Genomic DNA, 13113 nt, shown 5'->3' with positions numbered 1-13113 from the left:
GATGAGGGAAGGCTAACCTTGCCAAAGTAGAGGACTTGTCCGCCACCTTGTAGAGTTTTTGGGATATAACTTCATGAACTTCTACTTCCTCCCTAATCATGATGCTATGGATCATGATAGCCCGTTCTATAGTAACTTCAGACTGGTTGCTAGTAGGAATGATTGAGCGTTGGATGAACTCTAACCATCCCCTAGCCACAGGCTTGAGGTCATACCTTCTTAGTTGAACCGGCTTCCCTTTTGAATCTCTCTTCCATTGAGCGCCCTCTTCACAGATGTCTATGAGGACTTGGTCCAACCTTTGAACAAAGTTGACCCTTCTAGTGTAGGGGTGTGCATCTCCTTGCATCATGGGCAAGTTGAATGCCAACCTTACATTCTCCGGACTAAAATCTAAGCATTTCCCCCGAACCATTGTAAGCCAATTCTTTGGGTCTGGGTTCACACTTTGATCATGGTTCTTGGTGATCCATGCATTGGCATAGAACTCTTGAACCATTAAGATTCTGACTTGTTGAATGGGGTTGATGAGAACTTCCCAACCTCTTCTTCGAATCTCATGTCAGATCTCCGGATATTCACCCTTTTTGAGTTTGAAAGGGACCTCGGGGATCACCTTCTTCTTGGTGCACCCTTGAGATGAATCTCTCCATCTCCCATGACTCAGAGGTGGAAGCTTTTGCCTTCCCTTTCCTCTTTCTAGAGGTTTCTCCGGCCTTAGGTGCCATAAATGGTTATGGAAAAATAAAAAGCAACGCTTTTACCACACTAAACATAGAAAGTTTGCTCATCCTCGAGCAAAAGAAGAAAGAAGAGAGTAGAAGAAGAAGAAATAGAGGAGATGGAGGGGGCTTAGTGTTTCGGCCAAGGGGGAGAAGTAGTATGTATGTTGTGTGAAAATGAAGGAGTGAAGATGGGTTTATATAGGAGTGGAGAGGGGGGTATAGTTCCGCCATTATGGGTTAGATTGGGTGGGAGAGTGGTTTGAATTTGAATGGTGAGGTAGGTGGGGTTTTATGAAGGATGGATGTGAGTGGTGAAGAGAATGGTGGGATTTGATAGGTGAGGAGTTTTTGGGGAAGAGGTATTGAGGTGATTGGTGAATGGGTGAAGAAGAGAGAGAGAGGTGGGGTAGGTGGGGATCCTGTGGGGTCTACAGATCCTGAGGTGTCAAGGATATCTCATCCCTGCACCAAGTGGCGTGAAAAAATGCCCCTTTCTGCTAATCCTGGCGTTAAACGCCAGGCTGCTGCCCATTTCTGGCGTTTAACGCCAGCTTCTTGCCCATTCCTGGTGTTAAATGCCAGTCTGGTGCCCATTTCTGGCGTTAAACGCCCAGAATGGTGCCAGACTGGGCGTTTAACGCCCATTCTGCTACCCTTACTGGCGTTTAAACGCCAGTAAGTTTCTCCTTCAGGGTGTTCTATTTTTAATACTGTTTTTCCTTCTGTTTTTGATTTTTCAATTGTTTTTGTGAATTCACATGATCATTAACCTACAGAAAACATAAAATAACAATGGAGAATAAATAAAATTGGGTTGTCTCCCAACAAGCGCTTCTTTAATGTCAGTAGCTTGACAGTGGGCTCTCATGGAGCCTCACAGATACTCAGAGCATGATGATGGCCTCTCAACACCAAACTTAGAGTTTGGTTGTGGCCTCCCAACACCAAACTTATAGTTTGAATGTGGGGATTTTATTTGACTCTGTATTGAGAGAAGCTTTTCATGCTTCCTCTCCATAGTTACAAAGGGAGATCCTTGAGCCTTAAACACAAGGGAGTCCTCATTCACTTGAAGGACTAATTCTCCTCTGTCTACATAAATCACAGCTTTTGCTGTGGCTAGGAAGGGTCTACCAAGGATGATGGATTCATCTATACACTTTCAAGTGTCTAGGATTATGAAGTCAGCAGGGATGTAGTGGTCTTCAACCTTTACCAAGACATCCTCTACAAGTCCATAAGCCTGTTTCTTTGAATTGTCTGCCATCTCTAGTGAGATTCTTGCAGCTTGTACTTCAATGATCCCTAGCTTCTCCATTATACTTGACCCTAGGTCACACAGACCCCTCTCAAAGGTCATGGTGCCTATGGTACAAGGTATTGAGAACTTTCCAGGATCTTGTCTCTTCAGAGGTAATTTCTGCCTAGTCAAGTCATCCAGTTCTTTAGTGAGCAATGGAGGTTCATTCTCCCAAGTCTCATTACCAAATAACTTGGCGTTTAGCTTCATGATTTCTCCAAGGTACTTAGCAACTTGCTCTTCAGTAACATCTTCATCCTCTTCAGAGGAAGAGTACTCATCAGAGCTCATGAATTGCAGGAGTAAATTCAATGGAATCTCTATGGTCTCTGTGTAAGCCTCAGATTCCCATGGTTCCTCATGAGGGAACTCCTTGGAGGCCAGTGGACGTCCAGTGAGATCTTCCTAAGTGGAAATCACTGCCTCTTCCTCCTCTCCAAGTTCGGCCGTGTGGGTCATGCTGATGGCCTTGCACTCTCCTTTTGGATTCTCTTCTGTATTGCTTGGAAGAGTACTAGGAGGGAGTTCAGTAACTTTCTTACTCAGCTGACCTACTTGTGCCTCCAAATTTCTAATAGAGGACCTTGTTTCAGTCATGAAACTTTGAGTGGTTTTAATTAGATCAGAGACTACAGTTGCTAAGTCAGAGTGGCTCTGCTTAGAATTCTATGTCTGTTGCTGAGAAGATGATGAAAAAGGCTTGCTATTGCTAAACCTATTTCTTCCACCATTATTGTTATTGAAGCCTTGTTGAGGCCTCTGTTGATCCTTCTATGAGAGGTTTGGATGATTTCTCCATGAAGGATTATAGGTGTTTTCATAGGGTTCTCCCATGTAATTCACCTCTTCCATTGCTGGGTTCTCAGGATCATAAGCTTCTTCTTCAGATGAAACTTCTTTGGTACTGCCTGTTGCTGCTTGCATTCCAGACAAACTTTGAGAAATCATATTGACTTACTGAGTCAATATTTTGTTATGAGCCAATATGGCATTCAGAGTATCAATTTCAAGAACTCCTTTCTTCTGACTTGTCCCATTATTCAAAGGATTCCTTTCAGAAGTGTACATGAATTGGTTATTTACAACCATTTCAATAAGTTCCTGAGCTTCTGCAAGCGTCTTCTTCAGATGAAGAGATCCTCCAGCAGAGCTGTCCAATGACATCTTGGACAGTTCAGACAGACCATCATAGAAGATACCCATGATGCTCCATTCTGAAAGCATGTCAGAAGGACACCTTCTGATCAATTGCTTGTATCTTTCCCAAGCTTCATAGAGGGATTCACCTTCTTTCTGTCTGAAGGTTTGGACTTCCACTCTAAGCTTACTCAATTTTTGAGGTGGAAAGAACTTTGCCAAGAAGGCATTAACTAGCTTTTCCCAAGAGTTTAGGCTTTCTTTAGGTTGTGAATCCAACCATGTTCTAGCTCTGTCTCTTACAGCAAAGGGAAAAAGCATAAGATTGTAGACCTCGGGATCAACCCCATTAGTCTTGACAGTGCCACAGATTTGCAAGAATTCAGCTAAGAACTGATGAGGATCTTCCAATGGAAGTCCATAAAACTTGCAATTCTGTTGCATTAGAGAAACTAATTGAGGCTTAACCTCAAAATTGTTTGCTCCAATGGCAGGGATAGAGATGCTTCTCCCATAGAAGTCAGGAGTAGGTGCAGAAAAGTCACCAAGCACCTTCCTTGCATTGTTGGCATTGTTGTTGTTTTCGGCTGCGATGGCTTCTTCTTGTTTGAAAATTTCTGTTAGGTCCTCTCCAGAGAGTTGTACTTTAGTTTCTCTTAGCTTTCTCTTCAAGGTCCTTTCAGGTTTAGGATCAGCCTCAACAAGAATGTGTTTGTCCTTACTCCTGCTCATATGAAAGAGAGAAGAAAAAAGTATGGAATCCTCTATGTCACAGTATAAAGATTCCTTGAGGTGTCAGAGGAAAAGAAAAATAGAAGGAGGAGGTAGAAAGAGAAGAATTCGAACTTATCAAGAGGGATAGAGTTTGAATTATTGATAGTGGAGGAGTGTTAGTCCTTAAATAGAAGGATGTGAGAAGAGGAGAAGAATTTTCGTAATTAAAGTAAAAGATTTTGAAATAATTAAAAGAAATTTTGAAAATTTGGTAAAGGTTTTTCAAAAATTAAGATTGGGAAAGAAATTAAGTGATTTTTGAAAAAGATTTTGAAATTAGAAATAAAAAAGATACGATTAAAACTTAATTTTGAAAAAGATGTGATTGAAAAGATATGATTGAGAAGATATGATTGAAAATCAAATTAAAAAGAGAAAGTTTTAAAATTAAAGTTGATTACTTGACTAACAAGAAATTAGAAGATATGATTCTAGAATTAAAACTTTTGATCCTTTCTTAATACGCAAGTAACAACTAGAAAATTTTGAATTAAATTATTAATTGTAGCAACGATTTTCGAAAATAGTAATAAATAAAAAATTGAAAAGAAATTGATTTTGAAAAGATATGATTGAAAAGATATGATTTGAAAAAGATTTGATTTTGAAAAATTATGAAAATTTGAAAAAGATTTGAATTAAAAACAAAATATTCCCTCTAGTGTCATCCTGGCATTAAACGCCCAGAATGGGATCCATTCTGGCATTTAACGCCCAAAATGCTACCTTTTTGGGCGTTAAACGCCCAGCCAGGTACCCTGCCTGGCGTTTAAACGCCAGTTTTCCTTCTTCATTGGGCGTTTTGAACGCCCAGCTTTTTCTATTTAATTCCTCTGCTGAATATTCTGAATCTTCAATTCTCTGTATTATTAACTTGAAAAGACACAATTTTAAAAATTTTTTGAATTTTTAATGATGAGAAACAATAGAAATGCAACTAAGATCAAATAAACAATGCATGCAAGATACCAAACTTAGATGTTTGTATACTAAGGACTATAACAATTTGAAAATGCATGTAAGAAACAACAAAAGACACAGAATAAGAGAAATTAAAGATCAGAGCACTGAAATCATCAAGAACAACTTGAAGATCAATGAAGAACATAATGCATATTCAAAAAAATGCAAGAATAAAGACATGCAATTGACACCAAACTTAAAAATTGATATTAGACTCAAACAAGAAACATAAAATATTTTTGATTTTTATGGTTTTATAAATTTTTTGTGATTTTTCGAAAATTGAGTTGAAAAGAAAATAAAGGGGCTCAAAATTTTGAATAAGAGTTCCAGGAATCATTGCAATGCTAGTCTAAGACTCTGGTCCAGGAATTAGACATGGCTTACTAGCCAGCCAAGCTTTCAATGAAAGCTCTGGTCCAAAACACTAGACATGGCCAATGGCCAGCCAAGCTTTAGCAGATCATTGCTAACAACAGCAAAATTGATAGAAATCAACAAGCTCTTATGATGATAAGTTGAAACCTCAGTCCAATAAGATTAGACATGGCTTCACAGCTAGCCAGACTTCAACAGATCATCATGAAACTCTAGAATTCATTCTTAAAAACTCTGAAGAACAAAATAAAAAAAAGAAAAATTACCTAATCTAAGCAACAAGATGAACCGTCAGTTGTCCAAACTCGAACAATCCCCGGCAACGGCGCCAAAAACATGGTGCACGAAATTGTGATCATCAATGGCGCCAAAAACTTGGTACGCACAATTGTAATCTCAACTCTTTATCACAACTCCGCACAACTAACCAGCAAGTGCACTGGGTCGTCCAACTAATAAACCTTACGCGAGTAAGGGTCGATCCCACGGAGATTGTCGGCTTGAAGCAAGCTATGGTCATCTTGTAAATCTCAGTCAGGCGGATTCAAATGGTTATGGAGGATTGATAATTAAAAGATGAATAAAACATAAAATAAAGATATAGATACTTATGTAATTCATTGGTGAGAATTTCAGATAAGCGTATGAAGATGCTTTGTTCCTCCTGAACCTCTGCTTTCCCATTGCCTTCTTCCAATCATTCATACTCCCTTCCATGGCAAGCTTTATGTTGGGCATCACCGTTGTCAATGGCTACTTCCCGTCCTCAGTGAAAATGTTCTACGCACGCAGTCACTGCCCGGCTAATCATCTGTCGGTTCTCGATCATGTTGGAATAGGATCCATTGATCCTTTTGCGTCTGTCACACGCCCAACAATCGTAAGTTTGAAGCTCATCACAGTCATCCCTTCCTAGATCCTACTCGGAATACCACAGGCAAGGTTTAGACTTTCCGGATCTCAAGAATGACCACCAATAATTCTAGCCTATACCACGAAGGTTCTAATCTTAGATTAGAAACCCAAGAGATACACATTCAAGCTTGTTTGCATGTAGAACGGAAGTGGTTGTCAGGCACGCGTTCATAGGTGAGAATGGTGATGAGTGTCACATAATCATCACATTCATCATGTTCTTGTGTGTGAATGAATATCTTAGAGAAGAAGTAGGCGTGAATTGAATAGAAAAACAGTAGTACTTTGCATTAATTCATGAAGAACAGCAGAGCTCCACACCTTAATCTATGGTGTGTAGAAACTCCACCATTGAAAATACAAAAATGATAATGGTGGTCATTGGCTTCAGCCCCAGAGAGGGAACCCGAAGAACCAAGATGAAAATACAATAGTAAAAGGTCCTATTTATAGAGAACTAGTAGCCTAGGGTTTACAGAAATAAGTAATTAATGCAGAAATCTTCTTCCGGGCCCACTTAGTATGTGCTTGGGCTGAGCATTGAAGCTTTCACGTGTAGAGACTTTTCTTGGAGTTAAATGCCAGCTTTTGTGCCAGTTTGGGCGTTTAACTCTAGCTTTTATGCCAGTTCTGGCATTTTGATGCCAGAATTTCTATGCTGACTTGGAACGCCGGTTTGGGCCATCAAATCTTGGGAAAAGTATGGACTATTATATATTGCTGGAAATCCCAGGATGTCTACTTTCCAACGTAATTGAGAGCGCGCCAATTGGGATTTTGTAGCTCCAGAAAATTCACTTCGAGTGCAGGGAGGTCAGAATCCAACAGCATCTGCAGTCCTTTTTCAGCCTTTGAATCAGATTTTTGCTCAAGTCCCTCAATTTCAGCCAGAAAATACCTGAAATCACAGAAAAATACACAAACTCATAGTAAAGTCCAGAAATGTGATTTTTAAATAAAAATTAATAAAAACATAATAAAAACTAACTAAAACATACTAAAAACATACTAAAAACAATGCCAAAAAGCGTATAAATTATCCGCTCATCATTAGTCACTAACTCTAATCCTTTCCAAGCGATAGGATTAGGACTTGTGAATAGAAGTTGGCTTTTAACTTGACTTTCCTTCATTCGTTGAGGGTTAACTAAGTGGAACAACTACTAATTATTAATTAATCTTGAGAAAATTTCAACAAGGATAGAACTTCCGATTAATCTTTATTTAATTTCATAAATTATCTGATTTAATTTCCTATTTATCAAACTCAAACTATTTTGGAAAACCTCTAATTAATAAAATAGCAGATCTTTCTGTAACTCGGTGGGAGACGACCTGGGACTCATACTCCCAGTATTCTAATTCTAATTTTGTGACAACTCTTTTCTAAATTGACAAGTGGATTTTTGTTGGTTAAGAGCTGTACTTGCAATGCCATTTTTCTTAATAATTCTTAATCTGCCAATTTCTGCCACGTCATTGGTGTGCGAAATCGTGATCATTCCATTCCTTGGTAACGGCGCTAAAAACTCAATACGCACGTTCATGATCTTATATCTATTTCACAACTTCGTACAACTAACCAGCAAGTGCACTGGGTCGTCCAAGTAATAAACCTTACGTGAGTAAGGGTCGATCCCACGGAGATTGTCGGCTTGAAGCAAGCTATGGTCACCTTGTAAATCTCAGTCAGGCGGATTAAATTGTATTAAGAAATTATACTGGATGAAAATAAATAAAATATAAAATAGGATAGTGGTACTTATGTAATTCATTGGTGAGAATTTCAGATAAGCGTATAGAGGTGCTTTCGTTCCTCTGATCTCTGCTTTCCTGCTGTCTTCATCCAATAAATCCTACTCCTTTCCATGGAAAGCTGTATGTTGGGCATCACCGTTGTCAATGGCTACTTCCCATCCTCTCAGTGAAAAAGGTCCAAATGCTCTGTCACGGCACGGCTAATCATCTGTCGGTTCTCGATCATACTGGAATAGAATCCATTGATCCTTTTGCGTCTGTCACTATGCCCAGCACTTGTGAGTTTGAAGCTCGTCATAGCCATCCCTTCCCAGATCCTACTCGGAATACCACAGATAAGGTTTATACTTTCCGGATCTCAGGAATGGCCATCCATGGGTTCTAACTTATACCACGAAGACACTAATAACTCGAACTCGGTCTCCTATATTAGATATCCAAGAGATATCCATTCAATCTAAGGTAGAACAGAAGTGGTTGTCAGGCACGCGTTCATAAGTTGAGAATGATGATGACTGTCACGATCATCACATCCACCATATTGAAGTACGAATGAATATCTTAGAAGTGGAATAAGTTGAATTGAATAGAAAAACAGTAGTACTTTGCATTAATCTTTGAGGAACAGCAGAGCTCCACACCTTAATCTATGGTGTGTAGAAACTCTACCGTTGAAAATACATAAGTGATGAGGTCCAGGCATGGCCGAATGGCCATCCCCCATGATCTAAGAACTAAACATCCCAAGATAATCCGAAGATGTAAATACAATAGTAAAAAGTCCTATTTATACTAAACTAGTTACTAGGGTTTACAGAAATAAGTAAATGATGTAGAAATCCACTTCCGGGGCCCACTTGGTGTGTGCTTGGGCTGAGCATGAAGCTTTCACGTGGAGAGGTCATTTTTGGAGTTGAACGCCAGTTTGTAACGTGTTTCTGGCGTTGAACTCCACTTTGCAACTTGTTTTCTGGCGCTGAACGCCAGACTACAACATGGAACTCGCGTTGAACGCCAGTTTCCGTCGTCTAAACTCGGGCAAAGTATGGAAGCGCACAATTTGGAGTTCTGTAGCTCCAGAAAATCCACTTTGAGTGCAGAGAGGTCAGAATCCAACAGCATCTGCAGTCCTTCTTCAACCTCTGAATCTGATTTTTGCTTAGGTCCCTCAATTTCAGCCAGAAAATATCTGAAATTACAGAAAAATACACAAACTCATAGTAAATTCTAGAAATGTGAATTTTAATTAAAAACTAATAAAAATATACTAAAAACTAACTAAATCATACTGAAAACTATGTAAAAACAATGCCAAAAAGCGTATAAATTATCTGCTCATCACAACACCAAACTTAAATTGTTGCTTGTCCCCAAGCAACTGAAAATCAAATAGGATAAAAAGAAGAGAATATACTATAAATTCCAAAATATCAATGAAACATAGCTCCAATCAGATGAGTGGGACTTGTAGCTTTTTGCCTCTTGAATAGTTTTGGCATCTCACTTTATTCATTGAAGTTCAGAATGATTGGCATCTATAGGAACTTAGAATTCAGATAGTGTTATTGATTCTCCTAGTTCAGTATATTGATTCTTGAACACAGCTACTTTATGAGTCTTGGCCGTGGCCCTAAGCACTTTGTTTTTCAATATTACCACCGGATACATAAATGCCACAGACACATAACTGGGTAAACCTTTTCAGATTGTGACTCAGCTTTGCTAAAGTCCCCAATTAGAGGTGTCCAGGGTTCTTAAGCACACTCTGTTTTTGCTTTGGACCTTGATTTTAACCGCTCAGTCTCAAGTTTTCACTTGACACCTTCACGCCACAAGCACATGGTTAGGGACAGCTTGGTTTAGTCGCTTAGGCCAGGATTTTATTCCTTTAGGCCCTCCTATCCACTGATGTTCAAAGCCTTGGATCCTTTTTATTTACCCTTGCCTTTTGGTTTTAAGGGTTATTGGCTTTTTACTCTTGCCTTTTGGTTTTAAGAGCTTTTGGCTTTTTCTGCTTGCTTTTTCTTTTTCTATTTTTTTTATTTTTTTTTCGCTATTTACTACTTTTTTTTTTCTGCAAGCTTTTGTATTCACTACTTTTTCTTACTTCAAGAATCATTTTTATGATTTTTCATATTATCAAATAACATGTCTACTTTTCATCATTCTTTCAAGAGCCAACATATTTAACATTCATAAACATCAACTTCAAAAGACATATGCACTGTTCAAGCATTTATTCAGAAAACAAAAAGTATTGTCACCACATCAAAATAATTAAACTAGTTTCAAGGATGAATTCGAAACCATGTACTTCTTGTTCTTTTGTTTTTAAAACATTTTTTATTTAAGAGAGGTGATGGATTCATATTCATGACTTTAAGGCATAGACAGTTAGACACTAATGATCATGTAATAAGACACAAACATAGATAACATAAAAAAATGAAAAACAGAGAATTTAAGAACAAGGAATGAGTCCACCTTAGTGATGGTGGCGTTTCCTTCTTGAGGAACCAATGATGTCCTTGAGCTCTTCTATGTCTCTTCCTTGTCTTTGTTGCTCCTCCCTCATTGCTCTTTGATCTTCTCTAATTTCATGAAGGATGATGGAGTGATCTTGATGTTCCACCCTTAGTTGTCCCCAATAATTGTGTGGAGGAAAATGTATCCCCTGAGGTATCTCAGGGATCTCTTGATTTGCAGTCAAATGTTCTACCACTGAGCTATAAATCCTTGAGATGAATCTCTCCATCTCCTATGACTCGAAGGTGGAAGCTTTTGTCTTTCCTTTCCTCTTTCTAGAGGTTTCTCTGGCCTTAGGTGCCATCAATGGTTATGGAAAAATAAAAAAGCTATGCTTTTACCACACCAAACTTAGAATGTTGCTCGCCCTCGAGCAAAAGAAGAAAGAATAGAAGAAGAAGAATATATGGAGGAGATGGAGGGATGTGTGTATTCGGCTATATGGGTGGGATTGGGTGGGAAAGAGATTTTGAATTTTGAAGGTAGGTGGGGTGTATGGATGTGAGTGGTGAATGGAAAACAGAAGGGATGAGAGATTGAGGTGATTGGTGAAGGGTTATTGGGAAAGGGTGATACAGGATTATGAGGAGGGAAGGTGAGTGGAGGTATATGGGGATCCTGTGGGGTCCACAGATCCTGAGGTGTCAAGGATTTACATCCCTGCACCAATTAGGCATGTAAAATGCCTTTGCATGCATTTCTGGCGTTTAAACGCCGAAGTGATGCTTATTCTGGGCGTTCAACGTCCATGTGCAACATGTTTCTGGCGTTGAACACCAGATTCATGCTTGTTTCTGGCGTTCAGCGCCAGCTCTTCTCAGGGTGTATTCCTGGTGTTTAAACGCCAGGATGTTGCTTGTTTTGGGCGTTCAACGCCAGATCCATGCTCTGTTCTGGCATTGAACGCCAGCCAGATGCTCCTTACTGGCGTTTAAATGCCAGTAAGCCCTTCCTCTAGGGTGTTCTATTTTCAATGCTATTTTTCATTATGTTTTTGATTTTTCAGTAGTTTTTGTGACTCCACATGATCATTAACCTAATAAAACATGAAATAACAAAGAGAAAATAAAATAAAAATGATTAAATAACATTGGGTTGCCTCCCAACAAGCGCTTCTTTAATGTCAATAGCTTGACAGTGAGCTCTCATGGAGCCTCACAGATAATCAGAGCAAGGTTGGGACCTCCCAACACCAAATTTAGAGTTTGGTTGTGGGGGTTCAAAACCAAACTTAGTGTTTGGTTGTGGCCTCCCAACACCAAACTTAGAGTTTGACTGTGGGGGCTTTGGTTGACTCTGTAGTGAGAGAAGCTTTTCATGCTTCCTCTCCATGGTTACAGAAGGAGATCCTTGAGTTTTAAACACAAGGTTGTCCTTATTCAGTCGAAGGACCAACTCTCCACTGTCCACATCAATCACAGCTCTTGCTGTGGCTAGGAAGGGTCTTCCAAGGATGATGGATTCATCCTCATTCTTCCCAGTATCCAAGATTATGAAATCAGCATGGATGTAAAGGCCTTCAACCTTTACTAGCACGTCCTCTACTTGTCCATTAGCCTATTTTATTGAGTTGTCTGCCATCTCTAATGAGATTCTGGCAGTTTGCACCTCAAAGATTCCCAGTTTCTCCATTACAGAGAGGGGCATGAGGTTTATCCCTGAACCAAGGTCACATAGAGCCTTCTCAAAGGTCATGGTGCCTATGGTACAAGGTATTAAGAACTTTCCAGGATCCTGTTTCTTCTGAGGCAATGTCAATTGATCCAGATCACTCAGTTCATTGATGAGCAAGGGAGGTTCATCTTCCCAAGTCTCATTACCAAATAATTTGGCATTCAGCTTCATGATTGCACCAAGGTACTTGGCAACTTGCTCTTCAGTAACATCCTCATTCTCTTCAGAAGAAGAATATTCATCAGAGCTCATGAATGGCATAAGGAGGTTTAATGGAATCTCTATGGTCTCCAGATGAGCCTCAGAGTCCTTTGGTTCCTCAGAGGGAAACTCCTTATTGATCTCTGGATGTCCCAAAAGGTCTTCCTCACTGGGATTCACGTCCTCAACCTCCCTTACAGGTTCGGCCATGGTAATCAATTCAATGGCCTTGCACTCTACTTTTGGATTCTCTTCTGTATTGCTTGGGAGAGTACTAGGAGGGGTTTCAGTGATTCTTTTACTCAGCTGGCCCACTTGTGCTTCTAAATTTCTAATGGAGGACCTTGTTTCATTCATGAAACTTAGAGTGGCCTTAGATAGATCAGAGACTATATTTGCCAAGCAAGATGGATTCTTCTCAGAACTCTGTCTTTTGCTGAGTGGATGATGGAAAAGGCTTGTTATTGCTAAACCTGTTTCTTCCACCATTATTAAAGCCTTGTTGAGGCTTTTGTTGATCCTTCCATGAGAGATTTGGGTGATTTCTCCATGAGGGATTATAGGTGTTTCCATATGGTTCACCCATGTAATTCACCTCTGCTATTGCAGGGTTCTCAGAATCATAAGCTTCTTCCTCAGAAGATGCCTCTTGAGTACTGTTGGATGCAGCATGCATTCCATTCAGACTCTGAGAAATCATATTGACTTACTGAGTCAATATTTTATTCTGAGCCAATATGGCATTCAGAGTATCAATTTCAA

General features: G+C 39.5%; 1 non-coding gene across 1 annotated transcript; it reads left to right on the top strand.

Annotated features, from left to right (window-relative positions):
* The first annotated feature begins 3243 nt into the window (after nucleotides 1-3243).
* LOC112781215 (small nucleolar RNA R71) lies at nucleotides 3244-3351 on the top strand. Its single transcript, XR_003192005.1, has one exon. It is a non-coding gene; the product is annotated as a small nucleolar RNA R71 (small nucleolar RNA).
* The last annotated feature ends 9762 nt before the right edge of the window (nucleotides 3352-13113 follow it).

This window comes from Arachis hypogaea, chromosome 19, assembly GCF_003086295.3.
Source record: "Arachis hypogaea cultivar Tifrunner chromosome 19, arahy.Tifrunner.gnm2.J5K5, whole genome shotgun sequence".
Classification (NCBI taxonomy): Eukaryota; Viridiplantae; Streptophyta; class Magnoliopsida; order Fabales; family Fabaceae; genus Arachis; species Arachis hypogaea.
Note: the sequence above shows the minus strand (reverse complement) of the source record. Positions and strands in the feature narration are given on the sequence as shown.